The following is a 19252-nucleotide window of genomic DNA, read 5'->3' as shown; positions in this document are numbered from 1 at the left end:
GTTTGAAAGCAAGATAAAGAGATCCCGAAAGTAAGTGACATGATGCACAACGATCTAAGGTGTAACCGGGAGGAAAACCTATACTAATTGCAATGAGATATAGTAATCGTTTGAGAGGTTAGATAGAAAACTGGAAAAACAGAAGCAAGAATGGAAGTAAAGCAAAAGGCTTAAAAGTGGGTGTAGCTGGAACCAAAGAGTCATTACATATCATTCAGTACTACTTACAGTGCACCACGTAAGGTTCTCTGACAGCGCTACCCTTTTATGACGATTTTCCTATGATGTTTGGGAAAATGCACAAAAGGCTATGTAAAAGTGATAGTTTGCAATGAAAACTATTTTTTTTTATCATTTTCATAAAGGTTATGTTTAATCAGTCTTTTTCAGGAATATTTCATTACAGTACAGCACATAGAAAACCTGCCCTTGTAATGAGATCATTCTGATTGGAATGAGATAATTTTGATCTCACTGTGATGTATTCTCAGTAAATACAAATATTTCTGTCCAAATAAATTATTTTACATTTCACATGACCGTTGCTATTACACTACACTAATGTTTCTCAGTTGAGATTTTCAAATCTCTAGAAGGCTAAAAAATATTTTTGACAATTCCTGGACAAGACACAAGAGCCTGCAATTGTAAATCTGTTTTTGTTATAGCTACTTAATGGTAAGAATGTTTACTTATGTCTCTGATCAGTTTTGAGATATTGACATAGTTTTTAAGTAAGTTCCCAATTAAAATCTATTTAATGTACTTGAACTTGGGTTGACAATCTGGAGGAAAAAAAATGTAAGAAGTACTATACTAATTACTACTTCTCTTACGATTAACTAGGGAAGGGTTAGATAATTTCTGTGATATCAAGAGTTCCGAGAAGTACTCTAGAATTATAAAGGAAATTTCAGAATTACTAAAGTAAGCATTTACCTCCTCAAACTTTTTAATACTTTCAGTTCCTAAAACATTTGCAGTATGATAATGTTCTCAAATTTCTATCATATTAGTACAAAATATTAATAAAACTCATAAATAACAACACAAGTTATGGTATACTCTGTTTTATTGCAATATACATGTTATATGCTATGTTACATAAATGCTCTGCTTTTTAAAGAATTCTCTGACATAAATGGATGTACGAGTATATAGAATTATATAGGATACGGAATGTCAATCAGACTGGGTTGTATAACATGATCAACCACCTTGAAACACTGATTTTGGCTGAGCAGGAGCCCAAAGGTACTGTATTTTACTTTATACAAGAGCAATCTGAAAAAATTCTCAGTACAATTCTTTAAAGGTCCATTTTTTAACATCATATTTTACTTGACTGTGAAATACAATGAAGTTTAAAATGGACTGCACATGATCAGACATGCAACCCAGTGCTATAAGAGTAAGGAGTATACTGTGGTCTGGTTTAACCAACTAATTATAATATTTATAATTGTAAATTATTATATCCTGTAAATATCACAACACACTGTTTTACAAGTCAACAGTCATACAATGAATGTTTTTTCCTCATTTTAAGAGATTTTCTAATATACGAAGCTCATCTTTATAGTAAAAACCAGTATTCTATTGTGCAAATGGAGTCATAAGAAGATCTATAACCCTTTAAAACAATATAAAGCATATAAAAAAGGAATAAAATTTTTAAAGTTTCAATGCTATGTGACAAGCTTAAACCTTGTACACCAAGTTACTTTTTTCTTGGTAGATACCTAGATAAAAATGAGATCTGTTATCAAGAAACTTAATAAGACATCTCTTGACAATAATCATGTTCAAGACGTTTTCATTCTTTTCATTCTTATTCCAGAGTGAATATCCTTGCAGCAATGTCCCTGATCAACCAATCAATTCCTTCAACAAGATTCTCTCCTGTCACAGCACTACATGGTAGGATATACCAGTGATGAGTCTTGAGGCTATTAAGATCCAATATCTGAAAATTCATTAAACACAGGTCATTTGTTTAACTGACACCCATCAGTCTACATTTTCCCAGTCTTTAAGTTACCATCTCTCAGAACACAAATAAGGGAACCCCATAGGCCAGATATACACAAACAAAGGAACCCCATAGGCCAGATATACACAAACAAAGGAACCCCATGGGCCAGATATCCCACTGGGCAGCACCGCTGATGGTATTAGTGATAGCTAACATTCTGTGTCTATTTTTTCCAGCATATTTCTGAGAGGAATTTCAGTATTTACACACTTACCGGTTTCTGCATAATTCTTTCCAGGTCCTTAAATGTGTGAATTTTCTGACAAAATCCAAATAGCTCTCTGTGCATGCTCAGTATTTCATAATCCTGATTATCCTTTGCATTCAGATCTTCCCAGACTACACAACCCACCATATAGTACGTGTACTAGATATGCAGTTAATCCTTACAGTCTTGCCTTTTCTTCTATAGGGTTCAGTATTGCAAAGTTTTCTATGTATTTTATTCCTGTTGTGATCAATTGCAGAATGTCCTTAATCTTGTACAGACTTAATTTGTTAGTACGTACATACGTATACTACTTAAAAAATTCACATTGGTGCAAATGCTTTTTTTTTTGAGCAAGCTGACATGAATCTGGCTTCAAAAGCTTATATGTCATTTATTTTACTTCATTACTTTTCTTATTCTCTTTCACAGCTTCTTCTTTACTTCTCAGTTTCTATTTTTATACTGAACTGTTCTCCCTATACTGGGGTCCTTGGGCTTGTAGCATTTTGCTTTTCCAATAAAACTTGGACTATTACAATAATAACAATACTGTGATCAAGACTAAAACAATAATAATACTACTTTGATTATATTATAAATGATCATATTTGAATGTATATATTACTCTTTTTATGGGGCACAAGTGTAATTATGATTTTATACTTGATGTTCTTCATTACAGTTTTGATATGTGTGTTTTGAGCGCAGTACAATTACTGTACCTTGTTTGACTTTGCTTTAGTTGTTTTCTGTATGAGTGTGTTTATGTTTTCTGCCCAGTGTCCTTCTGATGGGTAATGCCCTGTTATTTCCTTATTTTGTGAGATTCTTTACTTTTATAGGTCATTCAGTATCTTATAATGCCTATAACTACGTACTATTATTATTATATTATGGGGGGGGGGGCATGTATGTCCAAAATACAATTCTGAGAACAGTGAATAGTTATGAAAACATCCCAGCCTTTGGCTAGGCTTCCCAAAATTCTAGCCTAACCCTCAATAGCCTATGAAAACGTTCAGTACCTTGAAAACGCCTATGGTATTCAAACAATTAAGTACTATGCATTATCATTTTGTGAAATAAGTGGGTATTAAGCAAGATACACCACAAAATAATAAAACAAAAAACAAACTAATAAGCAAAATGTTTCACTCATGACTTTCCAACACAATCTTGTATGTATTCAAATCAACTGAATCAACCCTTAAACGCCGAATGGACGTATTAAACGTCGAGTCAAAATCTCCCCCGATTGCCGAATAGACGTACCATACGTCGACTCAAAAAAGTTTTTTTAAAAATTCGCGGAAAAATACTTATAGGCCTACCAGCCGAAAACTTTTGAATCACGCGCCTTGGGGGATGCTGGGAGTTCACGGATCAAGGCGTTGTTTGTTTACAATCGTTACACAGGAGCGCAAGCGCAAATTTCTTTCTTATCGCACTAAAAAAGTATCAGTGACACATCTCAAAAATTATTTCGTCACTTTGACATAATTTTTGCATCATTTTAAATTATCCGTTACATGAAGTATTATATATGACAAATGTGCGCAATTTTATGTAGAATACAAAAAAAAAAAATATTCATGATTGTAGCTTTTATCAGTTTTGAAATATTTCCATATAAATAACGATAAGTGCCAAAATTTCAACCTTCGGTCAACTTTGACTCTACCGAAATGGTCGAAAAACGCAATTGTAAGCTAAAACGCTTATATTGTAGTAATATTCAACTATTTACCTTAATTTTGCAACAAATTGGAAGTCTCTAGCACAATATTTCAATTTATGGTGAATTTATTAAAAAACTTTTTCCTTACGTCAGCGCGGTAACTCTTCCAAAAAAAATCATACATGCGACTGTGGTAATGTTTGCACATTTTAAAATTAGCCGTTACATAAAGTTTTATATATGGAAATGTGCGCAATTTCATGCACAATCAACTAAAAACAACCCATGGTTGTAGCTTTTATCCAGTTTTGAAATATTTCATATAAAAAATGATAAGTGACAAATTTTCAACCTTCGGTCAATTTTGACTCTACCTAAATGGTCGAAAAACGCAATTGTAAGCTAAAACTCTTATATTTTAGTAATATTCAATCATTTACCTTAATTTTGTAACAAATTGGAAGTCTCTAGCACAATATTTCGATTTATGGTGAATTTATGAAAAAAATAACATTTTCCTTACGTCCGCGCGGTAAACTCTTCCGAAAAATCATATGTGCGATGTGGTAATGTTTGCACCATTTTAAATTAGCCGTTACATAAAGTTTTATATATGAAAATGTGTGCAATTTCATGTAGAATACAACGAAAAATAATTGAAGGTTGTAGCTTTTCTCATTTTCGAAATATTTGCATATAAATCAGGATAAATAGAAAAAAAACTACGTTCGGTCAACTTTGACTCTACCAAAATGGTCGAAAAACGCAATTGTAAGCTAAAACTCTTATATTTTAGTAATATTCAATCATTTATCTTAATTTTGCAACAAATTGGAAGTCTCTAGCACAATATTTCGATTTATGGTGAATTTATGAAAAAAACTTTGCTTCCCTCCGCGCGCGGATTCTCCGCCATAAATCTTCGAATTGCGTACAATCGCATTCTCGGAAAATTTGCTCCGTTTCATATTAGGCATTTTATTGAGTTTTATATATGAAAATGTGCGCAATTTCATGTAGAATAAAAGGAAGAATATTTGAAGGGTGTAGCTTTTCTAATTTCCGAAATAATTGCATATAAAAAAAAAAATTATAAAAAAATTTTGACATTTGGTCATTTTTAACTTGTCGGAAATGGTCGAAAACAGCAATTGTAAGCTAAAACTCTTACAGTATCGTAATATTCAATCATTTGTATTCATTTTGAAACAAATTGGAAGTCTCTAGAAAAATAAAAAATTTAGATTTACGGTGAATTTTTGAAAAAAAAAAAAAAAAAATTTTACGTCCGCGAGTTACGAATTCATACATCATTTTGTGATAATATTTTTCCGGTGTTGCTTTTATTGTTTTACAATGTATTATATATCAAAATGATTGCAATTTAGTGTACAATACAACGAAAAAAAGAAACTCGTTAGCTTTTACCGTTTTTTTGCACAGCGTGATTTTAATACAATTATGTATGAATTTTTTTTTCGCTACCATATATTGCATTATTTACATATGATAATGATATTATTTTTCATTTCTGATGATTGCATACTAAACTTCAGGCAATGACAAAAAAAGGAGCCAAAAATGAACTCTTAATCTTTAAAACTAAGCGCGTTGTGATTTTTTGAAAAAAATTATTTTTTTCCGCTTCCGCGCTCACTCAAAACCGGCTCCGGCATTCGGGGGAGTTTTTTATTTTTACCGCTTCGGCGTTTAAGGGTCAACATGGAAAAGCAATCCATAGGTATTACATATCAGAAATATGACAAATGTTTACATAATCAATTTGTATTTTTCATAACTAACAAACCTGGTCTTAACATATGGGGAAAATGTCTCTAGTGCAGCTGGATCCAGTTAAAAATAGAACAAGGACTTTTAGCATGAGTGTACAGTATCAGCCAATAGAACAAGGACTCTTAGCATGAATGTACAGTATCAGCCATAGAAACAAAAGGACTTATAGCATAGTGTACAGTATCAGCAATAGAACAAGGACTTTTAGCAGAGTTTATAGTATCAGCCCCCCCCATAGAACAGGGACTTTTAGCATGAATGTTACAGTATCAGCCAATAGAACAAGGACTTTTAGCATGAGTGTACAGTATCAGCCAATGGGGAGAGAGAAAGAGTAGGCAGAGCCTGTGTGCAAGTAACAATATAAAACACAATCACCACACAAAAGATGAACAGCAGTGCACAATACTGTATGCTACCATTTTATATGTGATACATATTTAAAAAAATCTCTTGAATTGAATGTTAGGTGCAAAGTACACGTTATGTTTAAAGTACACTGTAAATTTTGAAATAAAGCAAAAGGCTAAGTAAGGCAATGATTTCTCCACTGTATGAACACAATTAATATATCTTTCATCATCTGATTGCCATCACCAAGAATAACAATAAAGTACTTACTTCTTTTATTTGTTCTGCTGATAATGCTTCTGGCAAATCCTGCTTGTTAGCAAACACTAGAAGCGTGGCTCCTGCTAACCTCTGCAATAAATTTTTTTTATGAAAATAACAAACACATCCTTTCTTATAATATGAAATGAATATTAGTTAAAAATAGAACATGCCTTACCCTAATAGCAAAAATAACAAGGAAGACTTACCTAGTTCATGAGGCTTACATAACAATGCTTACTTACCTCTTCTTCTAGTAATTTCTTCAGTTCCTGCTGACAATCCCTGAGGCGATCAGCATCTGCACTGTCAACAACCCATATGAGCCCATCTGTGCATTCAAAGTAGTTACGCCAATATGAACGTAAGGAATTTTGACCACCCACATCCCATATGTTTAATTTGTACCTGAAACAAAGTCAGTCCCATTACAACCATATCCACAAGAGCACTGTAGTATGTCTTTTCTTCTTCTTAATATATCTAATTAGTATCAAGTAAGCTTTTGGTCAAATTTATCATACCCAGAATTATTAATTACATAATATAAAATACTCTCATGCAAATACAGTTAACATATTTTAATGAAACTCCAGAATAAAAATTCATAGCTGCATAGGTATCAAAAAGAAGTTTTCACCCACTGGATACTGTCTGTAGTTTGTAAGCAAAGATGATGAATTTTAGCATTGAAAAAAAATCATGAAACATAAAATTTTAGTTAAAATATGGAATACCAACAATAACACTATAACACAAAAATGAAGACTGGAAGTGGAAAAATTGGTAAATCAATATCCGAGTATTTTGTAACAGCCAGAGTAAGCGCTGTCTAATGGAGAAAAAGGGAAACATGAAGGAATACGATTAAAAATAATTACTGTTTGGGAGATATTTAATAACAAGTGAAAAATTGCTGACTATGATATTTAAAATAATTAAATGACCTATTGGCTAAAAAGGGGGAAAAGAGATAGTACTATACGTACATCAACTGCATGTTCTTAGTATGAGTGCAGTTACAAAGATTTTTCATTTATGGATAGCAATGTACACAAATAATTGAATATAACCAGCACTACAGTGATATGCAAAATAAAATACGTACCCATACTTATCAACTTCATGCTCACTGTCTTAATATTAAAACCATACGTCGGTGAAATAGTATTGATGTCTTCAAACAAAAAAACGTTTCACTACAGTGGTCTTCCCAGCATTATCTAAACCTCTGATGGTTTTAGTTAAGAAAACAAATCTAAAATTGGAATGCAATAGTTTCATTCACTCTGGAGAATGGCCAGCTTCTAGGAGGAAATCAGTGCAGACTATTGATCAAGAGTAAGTCACACATCATGTCTTTGTAAAACTTCTTCCAGACTGCTATGACATACTCAGCTGTTACCTTAAGGAGAAGAGCATCCACTTTTGTTGCATGAGAATACATATTAATTCACAAACATAAAGGCTCAGGGCCCTATTCATATTAATAGTAATTTTCTTGCCTAAACAGATAAAACTACATAAATTACTGGTTTTGTGTTGTTCCCCCACCTGAGAACACTGTTCCAACCAGGGTTCTCCCAGACTAAAGGATAGAGTGGTGGGGGTTAATTCTAAATACTAAATAATTCTAATAGTTTTAACCCGAGAAATGTGTCAATATCATTTTACAACAGTCCGGTTTGTTGCGGCTATCTTAACAAAATGCTACTCTTCAGAATCTATACATAATTCTACCAACTGTTTTGTAATTACTTCATGCATGTGTTAACAAAAATATTTTTTTTTATTTCTTTTTGTTATTTTGTTATAAACCATCAAAGTTACTTTTATTGCGCGACATGGCATTTTGACCGATGAAGAAGTGGTGCGGTAGTACCACGGTATCTGGTCAGTCAGTTGTCATTCATGGGTGGGGAGGGAGGTAGGTATCACTGGCTTTGTTGGGCCCATTAGAGGATAGCGTATTTTTACTCCTTAGTTACGTTGTGATGTTTTATCCTATTTTTGACAAGTAACCTTACCAATTTACAACTTATTGTACTGTATTGGAGAGTGTAACAATAATGAAAATTACTTTATATTTTAAAATCCTGAGAATAGAATTTTTTCTGTTCTTGAAAAATGACAAATTTGTCGAAAATTGCATTTTTCCTAACTATACAAACCAAAGAGGTCCTTTAAAAACAATAGGAAGGTTAACTAGCGGCAGCTGGGACGGTCGTAAGCTTCGAACAAGGGGAGAACGGTAGTTAACTGCTTGTCCGATCGTGCGCGCCCGCGCGCCCGAGAGGTGAAGAATCACTTTGCTTTAGGCCCATGCAAAAGTTTGCAGAGTGAGGGGTGGCATGAGGTGGGACTATATGTAAAGGACCTCAGGTTTGTATAGTTAGGAAAAATGCAATTTTCGACAAATTGTCATTTGTTCCGATACGTAATACAAACCCTCGGTCCTTTAACAATAGGAAGACTCACTTCTTGGTGGGAGGAATCTGAGTCTTTTTGGTGAACAGACTGGTGTTCGTCCAACCTGGAGTGCCTCCCTGGTCATAAGAGCAAGGGAGGGATCCAAACCTCTTGTCCGATTGATCGGGGTGTGCACCGCAGGATCAATGGTCAGACCTCTGGCCAAGTACTAAGAGAGAGGCAAGCGTTATCTCTTCGTACCAGCAAGCAAGAACTTGTTCCTGTTTGCAAGAGACAATCATAAAATGATGGGTTGTCTCAAATTGGCATCCACTTCCTCCCCCTTGTTGGAGGAAGTGGTGGATATTTACTCCTATCCCTACTGAAAGGAAAGGGTAGGATGGTGCTCTATTGAGTAGCTCACCTGCATCCTCTCCTTACCCAGCAGGGTGACGACCGTGTCACTCTACCCAGAGGTAGAGGGAAGAAAAAGATGGGGAAGAGGAGCCAGTCACACTCTCATTCCTCATCCATTCTTACGGTCACACCAGGACTCGATGCTGTTCAGCCTGCGAGGGTCTGGGTTAACTAGACAACGTGTTGAGCAACCAAGGAACTGTGGGCAATATCCTGAAGGTAAAAGGAGGTGCATGCAGTCCGGTTGGACCAGGCGCCTGCCTTCATTACCTGCGCCACGGAGAAGTTCTTGCGGAACGCGAGAGAATGATGAAGAGGCGTCCACACTCATCCTGGGTGTCGAGTTTCTTCAGACAGCTCCGTCGCGCCTTCACAGGACAAAGCAGCATAGCCTTCGTATCGGAGGCGGTGAAGTCCATTATGGGAGGGTATTGTGAAGGACTCGAACCAATCGTGCAGTTACCGAAGGGTTTCTGAGTCTTTCGCTAACGAAGATCGGTACGGAAATCGAGCGTCACAAATCCCCATCCCCTTTGTGCTTGACTTCTCAAGAGAAGTCATGCAGTTACCTAAGACGAAAAGAAGGGAATAGTCGTATGACCTATCCCTCTTCTCGACTTTGGTTATGTACAGTACTCATACTGACAAGCTATTAAGACGAAGTAATGATGCTCTGGAACAACCGAACTAAGTCCACAGCATAGTTCGTAACTGACTCGGGGCGCTCTGACAGCTGCCGACTGACTGGTTCGGAATCAGTAGAGGCAAGTTGTCCAAGCATCCGGGTAAGTCACGTGGACCTTCGCCCTTTAAAGAGTTATGCTGAGAGACCAAACAAATAAAATATTTGTTAGTCACCGATGCCGGGACGGCGCGGCGATGATTCTCTTAATGCATAAGCTCAAAAGGCGAAAGTCAATTGCCTTCAAAAGACCGAGGGTCCCTGATGGCAAGAAAATCTCATAGACGTTGAATCTCAGCTTAAGGAGAAACAACACTATGTGACGTTGAAGACGAAGGTAGGCAATGAATGCACCTAAGTCTTCCAGCTGAATCGAGAGAAGGAATCTCAAGATTCTAAACCTGTGCTTACAAATGACTGAAAACGCTAACCGCCATTTCATTGCTGTCCGTTGTGCAATGAAAGCGGGGCGTTTTCAGTAATGAAAACACAGGGGCCAAAGCGCTTGAAGAACTGCTTCTCATGGGCTGAACGTTTGGAAGTAGAGCTGGCAGGTGTGGGAGTAGGCGATGTCTTTCAATACATCTGCTAATCCGGGGTGAACAATGAACAATTGCACACCTCCGAATACAGGATATTTTGAGGACAAACTCAGATTCCGCAAAAATCATTCGCATTATCGAGATACGATGCAGCAAGAGACTATTACAGAATTCTGTTACCCGTGCGGTAAACAGAAAGATGAGAGTCGAATAGATATCTCTGTTTAAAATTCTCGCAATACCGAAGACGATGAATACTAGCATCACAGCAGTAGATGGTCATTCATGTATGCGAGAATCCCCGTTAATCAGAGACTTAAGTCCGTGATTGTTGGGCAGAGATACGGTTGGTATTCAATCAAAGCAGGTGAGAAAGACATAACCAACCTTCCATCTCAAAGCGCCAGCTGGTACTGAAATGCCTCGGGCAATTCAATACGCAGTAGCTGTCGCTGACTCGTCATCCTGAGTTGCCAAGTAATCCTTTCCACGAAGGAATGCGTTCGGCTAGAAACTACCGAGCATAAAAAGATATGCTCGAGCAATTATATTTATGCGAAACGAATTTCGGTAAATATAAAAAGCTTAAATGGTGGTTGTTTGTGACAACACCTAAGTATATAAAATTGAAACTGTTGGAAACTCCTGGGAGGTTTGCAGGCAACCCCGAGTTGCAGTTCATTAGAAACTTTTCGTCTAAGTCGCAATCCGTAGAATAACCAGGATATGCGCCTACCCCTCGGACCATTCAACTGCTTAGCAGAATCATGTCGCGAGGTAATATACGTTAGTATATTTGTAGGATTATGAACAACGATCTCCATCCTAAATTCTTTCCTTCAAGAAAACAAAATAAGGATTGGAGATCGACCACCTTCGGTCTCTATCAAAGAGAGTGAAGAAGTCTTCCTCGAAGGAAAGCTTCAATGGTGAACAGAATACTAGACGATAGTTCAAGCCAAACTGGATATTCCCGTCCGTTCTTCTCTATTCCAGGTTGGTCGCCTACTGTGAGATAGTCTTCTTTCAGCAGCAGTCTTCTTCCTAATGCTAGAAATTCCAGGAATTCGAGCATATGGCGAGGTTCCCGATTATCGTGTAACATATCGGGGATTCTCGTCTCGCTCACTTTGGACCGTGGGTCTCGCCTAAGTGTTTGGAGATCGTAAGAAAACTCTAACACTCTGAATGCGCTAGAAATTCCGTAGAAATCTAAGCAGTCTGCGAAACCACCCCACCGAATTCGTCAAACGATATCGGCTGTGGTCCTCTCGATTCCCGTAGAAATCGAGAATGGGGCAGGATCCCTCCTCAACGACCGGGGCTTACGTCAGGTAGGACCCGAAGGTCCCCCGGTAGCCGCAGTCCCCAGCGTGGAATCCTACAGAGAAATCTCTGTAGGATCCCTCCCCTTTCCCTCGTAGCCGTAAGGAGAGAGGGAATGGGGGAGGAATTGGATACTCGCTCGCCTTCCCAGTGGAACTAGCAGTTGGAGAAGAGTAGGAGCAGCCATCGCCGCCTCTTAGAGTCTGGGAAAACGTATCGTCAGGAGAAAACGTTTTTCCCGAGGAGGGTTACGAACCTCTCACTGTAGGTAAGGGTCTGCCGCCACTGTGAACGTCGTCTGTGGGTGGGGCTGATCGGACACCTGACAGGAGAGAGCCGACCTTACCGTCCTCCGACTCCATCCAGTCCCTCGTCGAGGTCGAAACCTCTCGGGAGGACCGAAGGATATTTAAATACGGTGTCCGAAGACACGTAGAAAACGCCGCTGTCGCAGTAGAGGAGGTGGAAGTAGCTTGATCGACGGCCAGAACTGAGAGAGCCTTCTCGTCCGGAGACGAGAGACTCTGGTTCAAGACAGAATCGGCAAGCTCCGACGCGGCAAAAACCCCACCGTCGGTTTGGGTTCCCTCTCGGGCCCAAAACGACTCGAGCAGAGACATGGCTCTGCTGGTGGGAGCGGCGATCCTTCCCCCAGGTCGTTGTGCTGACGAAGTCAGTGCAATAACCTGGGCAAAGTTACTCTGAATCTCCGGAAGTTACAGCGTCTTGAGGAGTAGGACCATCCAGTCCCTCCAACAAGAGCAGCTCCCAAGACCCTCCTCCTTCAGAAGAAGGACCAGCAACAGATCCCTGACGGTTGCCTCCAATCACTTGCGCGTACGTCCTGGCTGGTCTAAGACCATACCTGGCACGTGCGGCGTCGTGACGGGATCGTGAGCGGCGCATCTCTCACGATCACTCCTATATACCTCGCTCTTCCTGGCGTATGCCGAGGAAGTTGAAGGTATCGGAGAGACAGAATAGACGCTACCCCCACCCCCCCCTCCCCCCCCTGACGGTCGCCTCCAATCACTTGCGCGTACGTCCTGGTGGTCCTAAGACCATACGTGGCAACGTGCGGCGTCGTGACGGGATCGTGAGCGGCGCACCTCTCAGATCACTCCTAGCTACCTCGCTCTTCCGGTGTAGCCCGAGGAAGTTGAAGGTAGTGGAGAGACAGACCTGACGCTCCCCCCCCCACTCGCTCGGCAGGACCAGCGTACGTGGGGGGCGCCAGCGATCACAAACCCGCGGTGGGGATCGATCTGCAGGCCTGGCCGTGCCGCTCACTGTGGCGAGCGGCTCGACTGAGCACGTCGACCCCCCGTCCCGTGCGTCACGAGCTGCTGCTGGTCATCGTATCCGCGGTCCCTGTGGGAGCGGCGGTCAGGTGACCTGCAGAGTCACTTTCGCGGTGAGACCGGTGAGCGTCCTCGCGGCACGTCAAAGCCGCTGGTACCAGCCGAGGCTGGACCGTCGGTCGAGGGGACCTGGGGGACCTCTTCCCAGCCTCAACCCGTGGCCGGTCAGAGACCGTCACGTCCACCCGAGGTACCGGCTGGTCGCTGCGAGAGCGGCCGCTGGCCTGGCGAGAGTCACCTGAGCGGCTCTCGACAGTCTTCTGCTCCGTGCCTCGGTCATGACGCTGAGCGAACTCAGGCGTCTTAACTTTGGCTGCACGGTCACCCGAAGGAGACCGTACACTCGGAACTTCTCGCGTGGACGAGAAACCGAGCCGGTACCTGGCTTAGCAGCAGAGCTGCCAAGACCAGGCGAGGGTGTACCAGCGGTAGCCAGCATACCCTTGGTCCCCGTCTTCTTCTTCTTCTCAGAAGGGGAGACGGGCCCCGTTCCCGAAGGAACAGGAGGACCAGCAGAAGAACCCCCCCGTCACACCGGAGTGTGACGAGCCCTTCGAAGTTCCCGAAGGAGTCTTCTTAGGGGGAAAACCCCGGTTACCATCTGGTCGCTGCGAGAGCGGCCGCTGGCCTGGCGAGAGTCACCTGAGCGGTTCTCGCCAGCCTTCTGCTCCGTGCCGTGGTCTTGGCGCCGAGCGAAACTCTGGCGCCGAAACTTTGGCTGCACGGCTCCCGAGGGAGAGCGTACACTCGGGATCTCCCGCGAACGACGAGACCGAGCCGGAACCTGGCGTAGCGGCATCGCCGCTAGCACCAGGCGAGAAGTACCAGAACTAACCGATTACTCCTCCTGGTCCCCGTCTATCTCTTCCTTACGGAAGGGGAGACGGGCCCCGCTCCCGAAGGAGCAGGAGGACCAGCAGAAGACCCCCGTCCCACCGAGGTGGGACGGGCCCTTAGAAGTTCCCGAAGGAGACGTTCTTAGGGGGGAGAGGCAGCCTTCTTCTTCGGGACGCTTATGGGCCTTAGAAGTCGAAGGGGAACAGGAGGCGGGAGCAGCAGCAGCGAAGACGAAGATGACCTTCTCTTCTTCGTCAGCTCACGCAGGACAGTCGTCAGGTCTCCATCCAGGCCGGAGTCGGGCCTATTGCCGAAGCAACACGGCCCGACTGCACCTGTCCGGAAGGACCTGGGACTGGGGAAGACACACCATGGGCAGGACCAGCATGGACAGGCGCAGGAACCAGGAGCGACAGGAACAGCAACCAGCTCAGGAGCGGCAGGAACAGCGGCAGCGGTAAACACAGAAGGGACAGCCAAGCCAGTAGCGGGAACCACATCAGCGACAGGTACGGCAGGCCCAGCCATCGCCTCGTAGAATCATCGGCAGCCAGCGGGAACCTGGTACTGGCGGCCGGTCTAGGGGCGAGCTGCTGGAACAGCGGAAGTCTGGGGCAGGCAACACGAGAAAACACAGGCGGCGGCGGCATACCCCTCCTCGGTACGGCGGCGACCGGCCCCTAGAAGCGGCAGACGGCGTCACCGACACAGCATGGGGAGTGTAGACAGCGGGGGGAAGCAGCATAAGCGGCCGTGAAGGTTGTATGGAGACCACTCCAAGGTCACCGCCCCAGACCTCGCTAGACGCTGCAGCAGATCGTGGATGCTAGGCACGCCCTGCAGCCAGCAGTGGTCCATACCTGTCCAAAGTCGTCTCCCACGGATGTAGCACCTGCGGTAGCACAGACAGATTAGTAAGAGGGGTTCCCTCACGCACGGGGGGGAGACATGCCCCACCCCGAACGCAAGGAAGACCCCAAATACAAAATACAACGAAGAAGCTGAGCGGGGGGGCAGGAAGGAGACGAAGAACGGATACCAAGGGAGTCGCGGGAGAGCTTTCCGACGACTTCCTGGCAGACCTTCGCTTCCCCTACCCCCGCACAGCAGTGAAAAGTAATATGAAAATGAAACAGAATACTGCCCTTGCGATCACTTCATAGAACTTAAAGGGGAAAAGATCAAATCCCGGGTAAGAACGGAAACTTGATCCAAATAATATGATGCTATCATAAAAATTATATATGAAAATGAAACAGAATAGTACTGCACTTGCGATTTCACTTTCACAGAAAATAATCGTAAGGATCAATTCCCGGGTAAGAGCGAAATTGATCCAAAAAATTAAATTATGCAAATAAATAAATGAAAATGAAAAGAATACTGCATTGCTAATCCACTTTCATTGCATTTTATCATACAAAATAAAAGGTTCGTGGCCGAGCGCAATCACGCTCTCGGTAACGAACGCACAGGGCAAAAATATAATGAAAAAAGTACTTACATTTTCAATTACACACTTTCGCGCCAAATACATGACTCGGCGCGAGCGTCGGCACCGAGACATAATTCAAGGGTTCAATTCATGAAAAGAGAGGAAATCGCCGCATCTACGGCGATAGCTCCAGTTGGTTCATAATTAAGTAATGAAAATGAAAACAGTGTACTTACAGTTTCATTTCAAGTCAAACAAACCATTAGTAGAAAACACAATATAAACAAAGCATACGACGATGAAGCGGGTCAGAGAGCGATGACGAACACGTCCTTCACACCCACGGCCGAAAGCAAAAGTGATTCTTCACCTCTCGCGCGCGCAGGGCGCGCGCACGATCGGACAAGCAGTTAACTACCGTTTTCTCTTGTTCGAAGCTTACGACCGTCCCAGCTGCCGCTAGTACCTTCCTATTGTTTAAAGGACCGAGGGGTTTGTATTACGTATCGGAACAAATGAATGCTCATCCTAGTTGCTATTGCAGCATTTACTGTTTACAATAGTTTTATTTGCTTCGTAAGTATTTTTTTTATCTATTTCATATGATAACTATTATTACCATTGCTATTATTGTAAAGTGTGTTAAAATGATATTGTTATGTTACAATAAAGTTTCCATACATACTTACCTGGCAGATATATACATAGCTAAGACTCCGTCGTCCCCGACAGAAATTCAAATTTCGCGGCCGCCACTCGCTACAGGTAGGTCAGGTGATCTACCGGCCTGCCCTGGGCGGCAGGACTAGAACCATCCCCGTTTTCTATCATATTTTCTCTCTTCCACCTGTCTCCTGCGGGGAGGCTGGGTGGGCCTTTAATTGTATATATCTGCCAGGTAAAGTATGTATGAAACTTTTATTGTAACATACAATATCATTTTCATACAATCAACTTACCTGTCAGATATATACATAGCTGATGGCACCCTTCGGTGGAGGGTAAGAGACAGCTACTATATGGAATAGACAGGTAAACAACATATGTTGTAGGTATAAATAAAACCTTGGTTCCTACCTGATAGGTGGTAGACTTCGTGGGTGTTTGCCAGTAGTCTGCATCACCTCAAGAAACTTTAGTCGAGATATATGATCTATGGCCAAGAGTTCTTGTGGGTCTGCCGATGGGGTCTTATCCGCTTACTCGGCAGAGCCTAAAAGGACTTTGTCAATGGGTGCTGATCCACTTATATGACAATACACCTTATGAAGGAGCACACAACCAATCCCGACCACCTGATCCTAACCATATGTTAGAACTAAGGATTGTTACGAGTATCCCGAACTCGTCACAACAACCGTAACTCAAAAACCACTACGCCCACACATACATAATTTTCCAAAAAAAAAAATTATACTCAACTAATTGGATATGACAAGATTCTCTTACTGAACAACATAGACGGGCCGGCCCGTGCGAGCCAAATCCCTCCATTGTTCGAAGAGACTCTCGACCTATACAAAAGAAGAACAGTATATACATTTAAGGATTGGTGTCGGCTCCGTACCCAGAATCGTATCTGCCGATACGATAGGACCTAGAGAAAAACACTTCTCATACGTCACACGTACGTCTTTCAAGTAATGAGATGCAATACTGAGTTTGCATCTCCAGTATGTCGTATCAATGATGTTTTTAAACGACATATTCTTATAAAACGAGAGAGACGTCGCAACCGCTCTTACTTCATGAGCTTTTCTCTCAGTAGTTGTACTGTTCGTCAGGACAGACCTTAAGGCGTCCGTAATGACGTTTCTTACAAAGAACGCCAGAGCATTCTTGGACATCAGTCTTGTGGGGTCTTTTACCGCGCACCAAAGACCTTGTCTAGAGCCTCCCAAACTGACGCTTTCTCTGAAGGTAGAACTTCAGAGCTCTAACAGGGCATAGAGACCTCTCTGCTTCTCTGCCTACGAGACTCGACATTCCTTGACTTCGAATGACTTAGGCCAGGGATTCGTGGGATTCTCGTTTTTCGCTAAAAAACATGGGTCTTAAACGAGCAAATAGCCGAGTCTCCCTTGAATCCTACTTTATCCTGCAGAGCTTGTAATTCACTAATTCTTTTTGCCGTAGCTAAAGATATAAAAGGAATAGGCCTTTTCTAGTTTATGTCTCTAAACGATGCCAGATGAGGAGGTTCGAATCTATCCGAAGACAGATATTTGAGGACTACGTCCAGGTTCCAGTTCGGAGGTACTGGTTCCTTAGACTTGAAGTCTCAAAAGATCTTATGAGATCGTGGAGATCTTTGTTATTTGCCAGATCTAATCCTCTGTTCCTGAATACAGCCGAGAGCATACTTCTGTATCCCTTTATTGTGGATACGGCTAGAAGAGATTTTTACTCTCAGGAATAGCAAGAAATCAGCAATTTCCGCTATAGAGGTAGAGGAGGAGGACAACTTCTTGGCTCTACACCACCTTCTAAATACCTCCACTTTCGACTGGTATACTTTCGTAGTGGAGGTTCTGCGTGCTCTCGCGATCGCGCTTGCCACTTCGCGAAGAAAAGCCTCTCGCTCTGACAAGTCTTTCGATAGTCGAAAGGCAGTCAGAGCGAGAGCGGGGAGGTTTTGATGGTACCTCTTGAAGTGTGTTGTCTGAGAAGATCCGTCCTTCTTGTAGGGATCTTGGAAAGTCTACGATCCACTCTACCACCTCCGTGAACCATTCCTGAGTCCGGCCAAAAGGGGGCTATTAACGTCATCCTCGTCTCCTTTGACGCCACAAACTTTTTCATTACTAACCCCAGGATTTTGAATGGGGGAAAAGCATAAACGTCTACTCGAGACCAGTTTAGCAGGAAGGCGTCTACCATAATTGCTCTTGGATCTTCCACGACCGAGCAAAACACTGGGAGCCTTTTTTGAAATGAATGTTGCGAAAGAGATCCACATGAGGAGTTCCCCACAGAGACCAGAGATCGAGACCACACTTCCTCGTGTAGAGTATTCTGTATGAAGGACCTGGTTCCTCCTGCTGAGCCTGTCCGCCCTCACATTCCTTACTCCCTGTACAAGAACCTTTGTCAGCAGGGAGATGTTCCTGTGAGACGTCCAAAGTAATAGGTCTCTCGTGAGCTCGTAAAGGAACGAGGAGTGCGTCCCTCCCTGTTTCCGAATGTAGGCAAGTGCGGTGGTGTTGTCCACGTTTACTTGCACTACCTTGTTTGACACCAGAGGTTCTAGGCTCTTCAAGGCCAGATGTACGGCGAAGATCTCTTTGCAGTTTATGTGCCAGGACACCTGTGCTGGTTCCCAGCCTGGACACTTCCTCTGAGCCTAATGTCGTCCCCAACCTGTCTCCGACGCGTCGGAGAACAACACTAGGTCTGGGTTCTGTGTTCTTAGAGAGATCCCTTTGTTCTCTTCCAGAGGTAGCAACCACCACTGTAGGTGTGCCTTTATCTCCACTGGAATGGGAAAAACGTCCGACAGTGTCGGTTTTCCAGCTCCAAGACCTCTTGAGGAAGAATTGAAGTGGACGTATATGAAGTCTTCCTAGAGGGAAGAATTGTTCTAGCGAGGAAAGCGTCCCCAGAAGGCTCAACCATTCCCTCGCCGACGTTTGTTTGCTTCTCTAAGAAGAGAGAGATTATCCGCAAACCTTTTGCGGTTCTCTCTTGCGAAGGAAAAACTCGAAAACCCCGAGAATCCATCCGAATCCCCAGATAGACTAGGTCTTGTCTGGGGGTCAGCTTGAGACTTCTCGAGGTTCAGCAAGCCCAATCCCAACGCTTTGATCAAATCCAGAGTTAACTTTAGGTCCTCCAAACACTGTCTCTCCGATCTGGCCCTGATGAGCCAGTCGTCTAGATACATAGAGACATTCACTCCTTTGAGGTGAAGAAA

At 42.5% G+C, this 19252-nt stretch overlaps 1 protein-coding gene and 1 pseudogene across 1 annotated transcript in view; both read right to left on the bottom strand.

The window, feature by feature from the left end:
- Positions 1-19252, bottom strand: part of LOC135218030 (isobutyryl-CoA dehydrogenase, mitochondrial-like) — an 80298-nt gene that overhangs the window by 53992 nt on the left and 7054 nt on the right. The window lies entirely within an intron of this gene.
- Positions 1055-7629, bottom strand: LOC135218346 (ADP-ribosylation factor-like protein 2; annotated as a pseudogene).

The sequence above is a fragment of the Macrobrachium nipponense genome, chromosome 9, assembly GCF_015104395.2.
Source record: "Macrobrachium nipponense isolate FS-2020 chromosome 9, ASM1510439v2, whole genome shotgun sequence".
NCBI classification, from domain to species: Eukaryota; Metazoa; Arthropoda; class Malacostraca; order Decapoda; family Palaemonidae; genus Macrobrachium; species Macrobrachium nipponense.
Note: the sequence above shows the minus strand (reverse complement) of the source record. Positions and strands in the feature narration are given on the sequence as shown.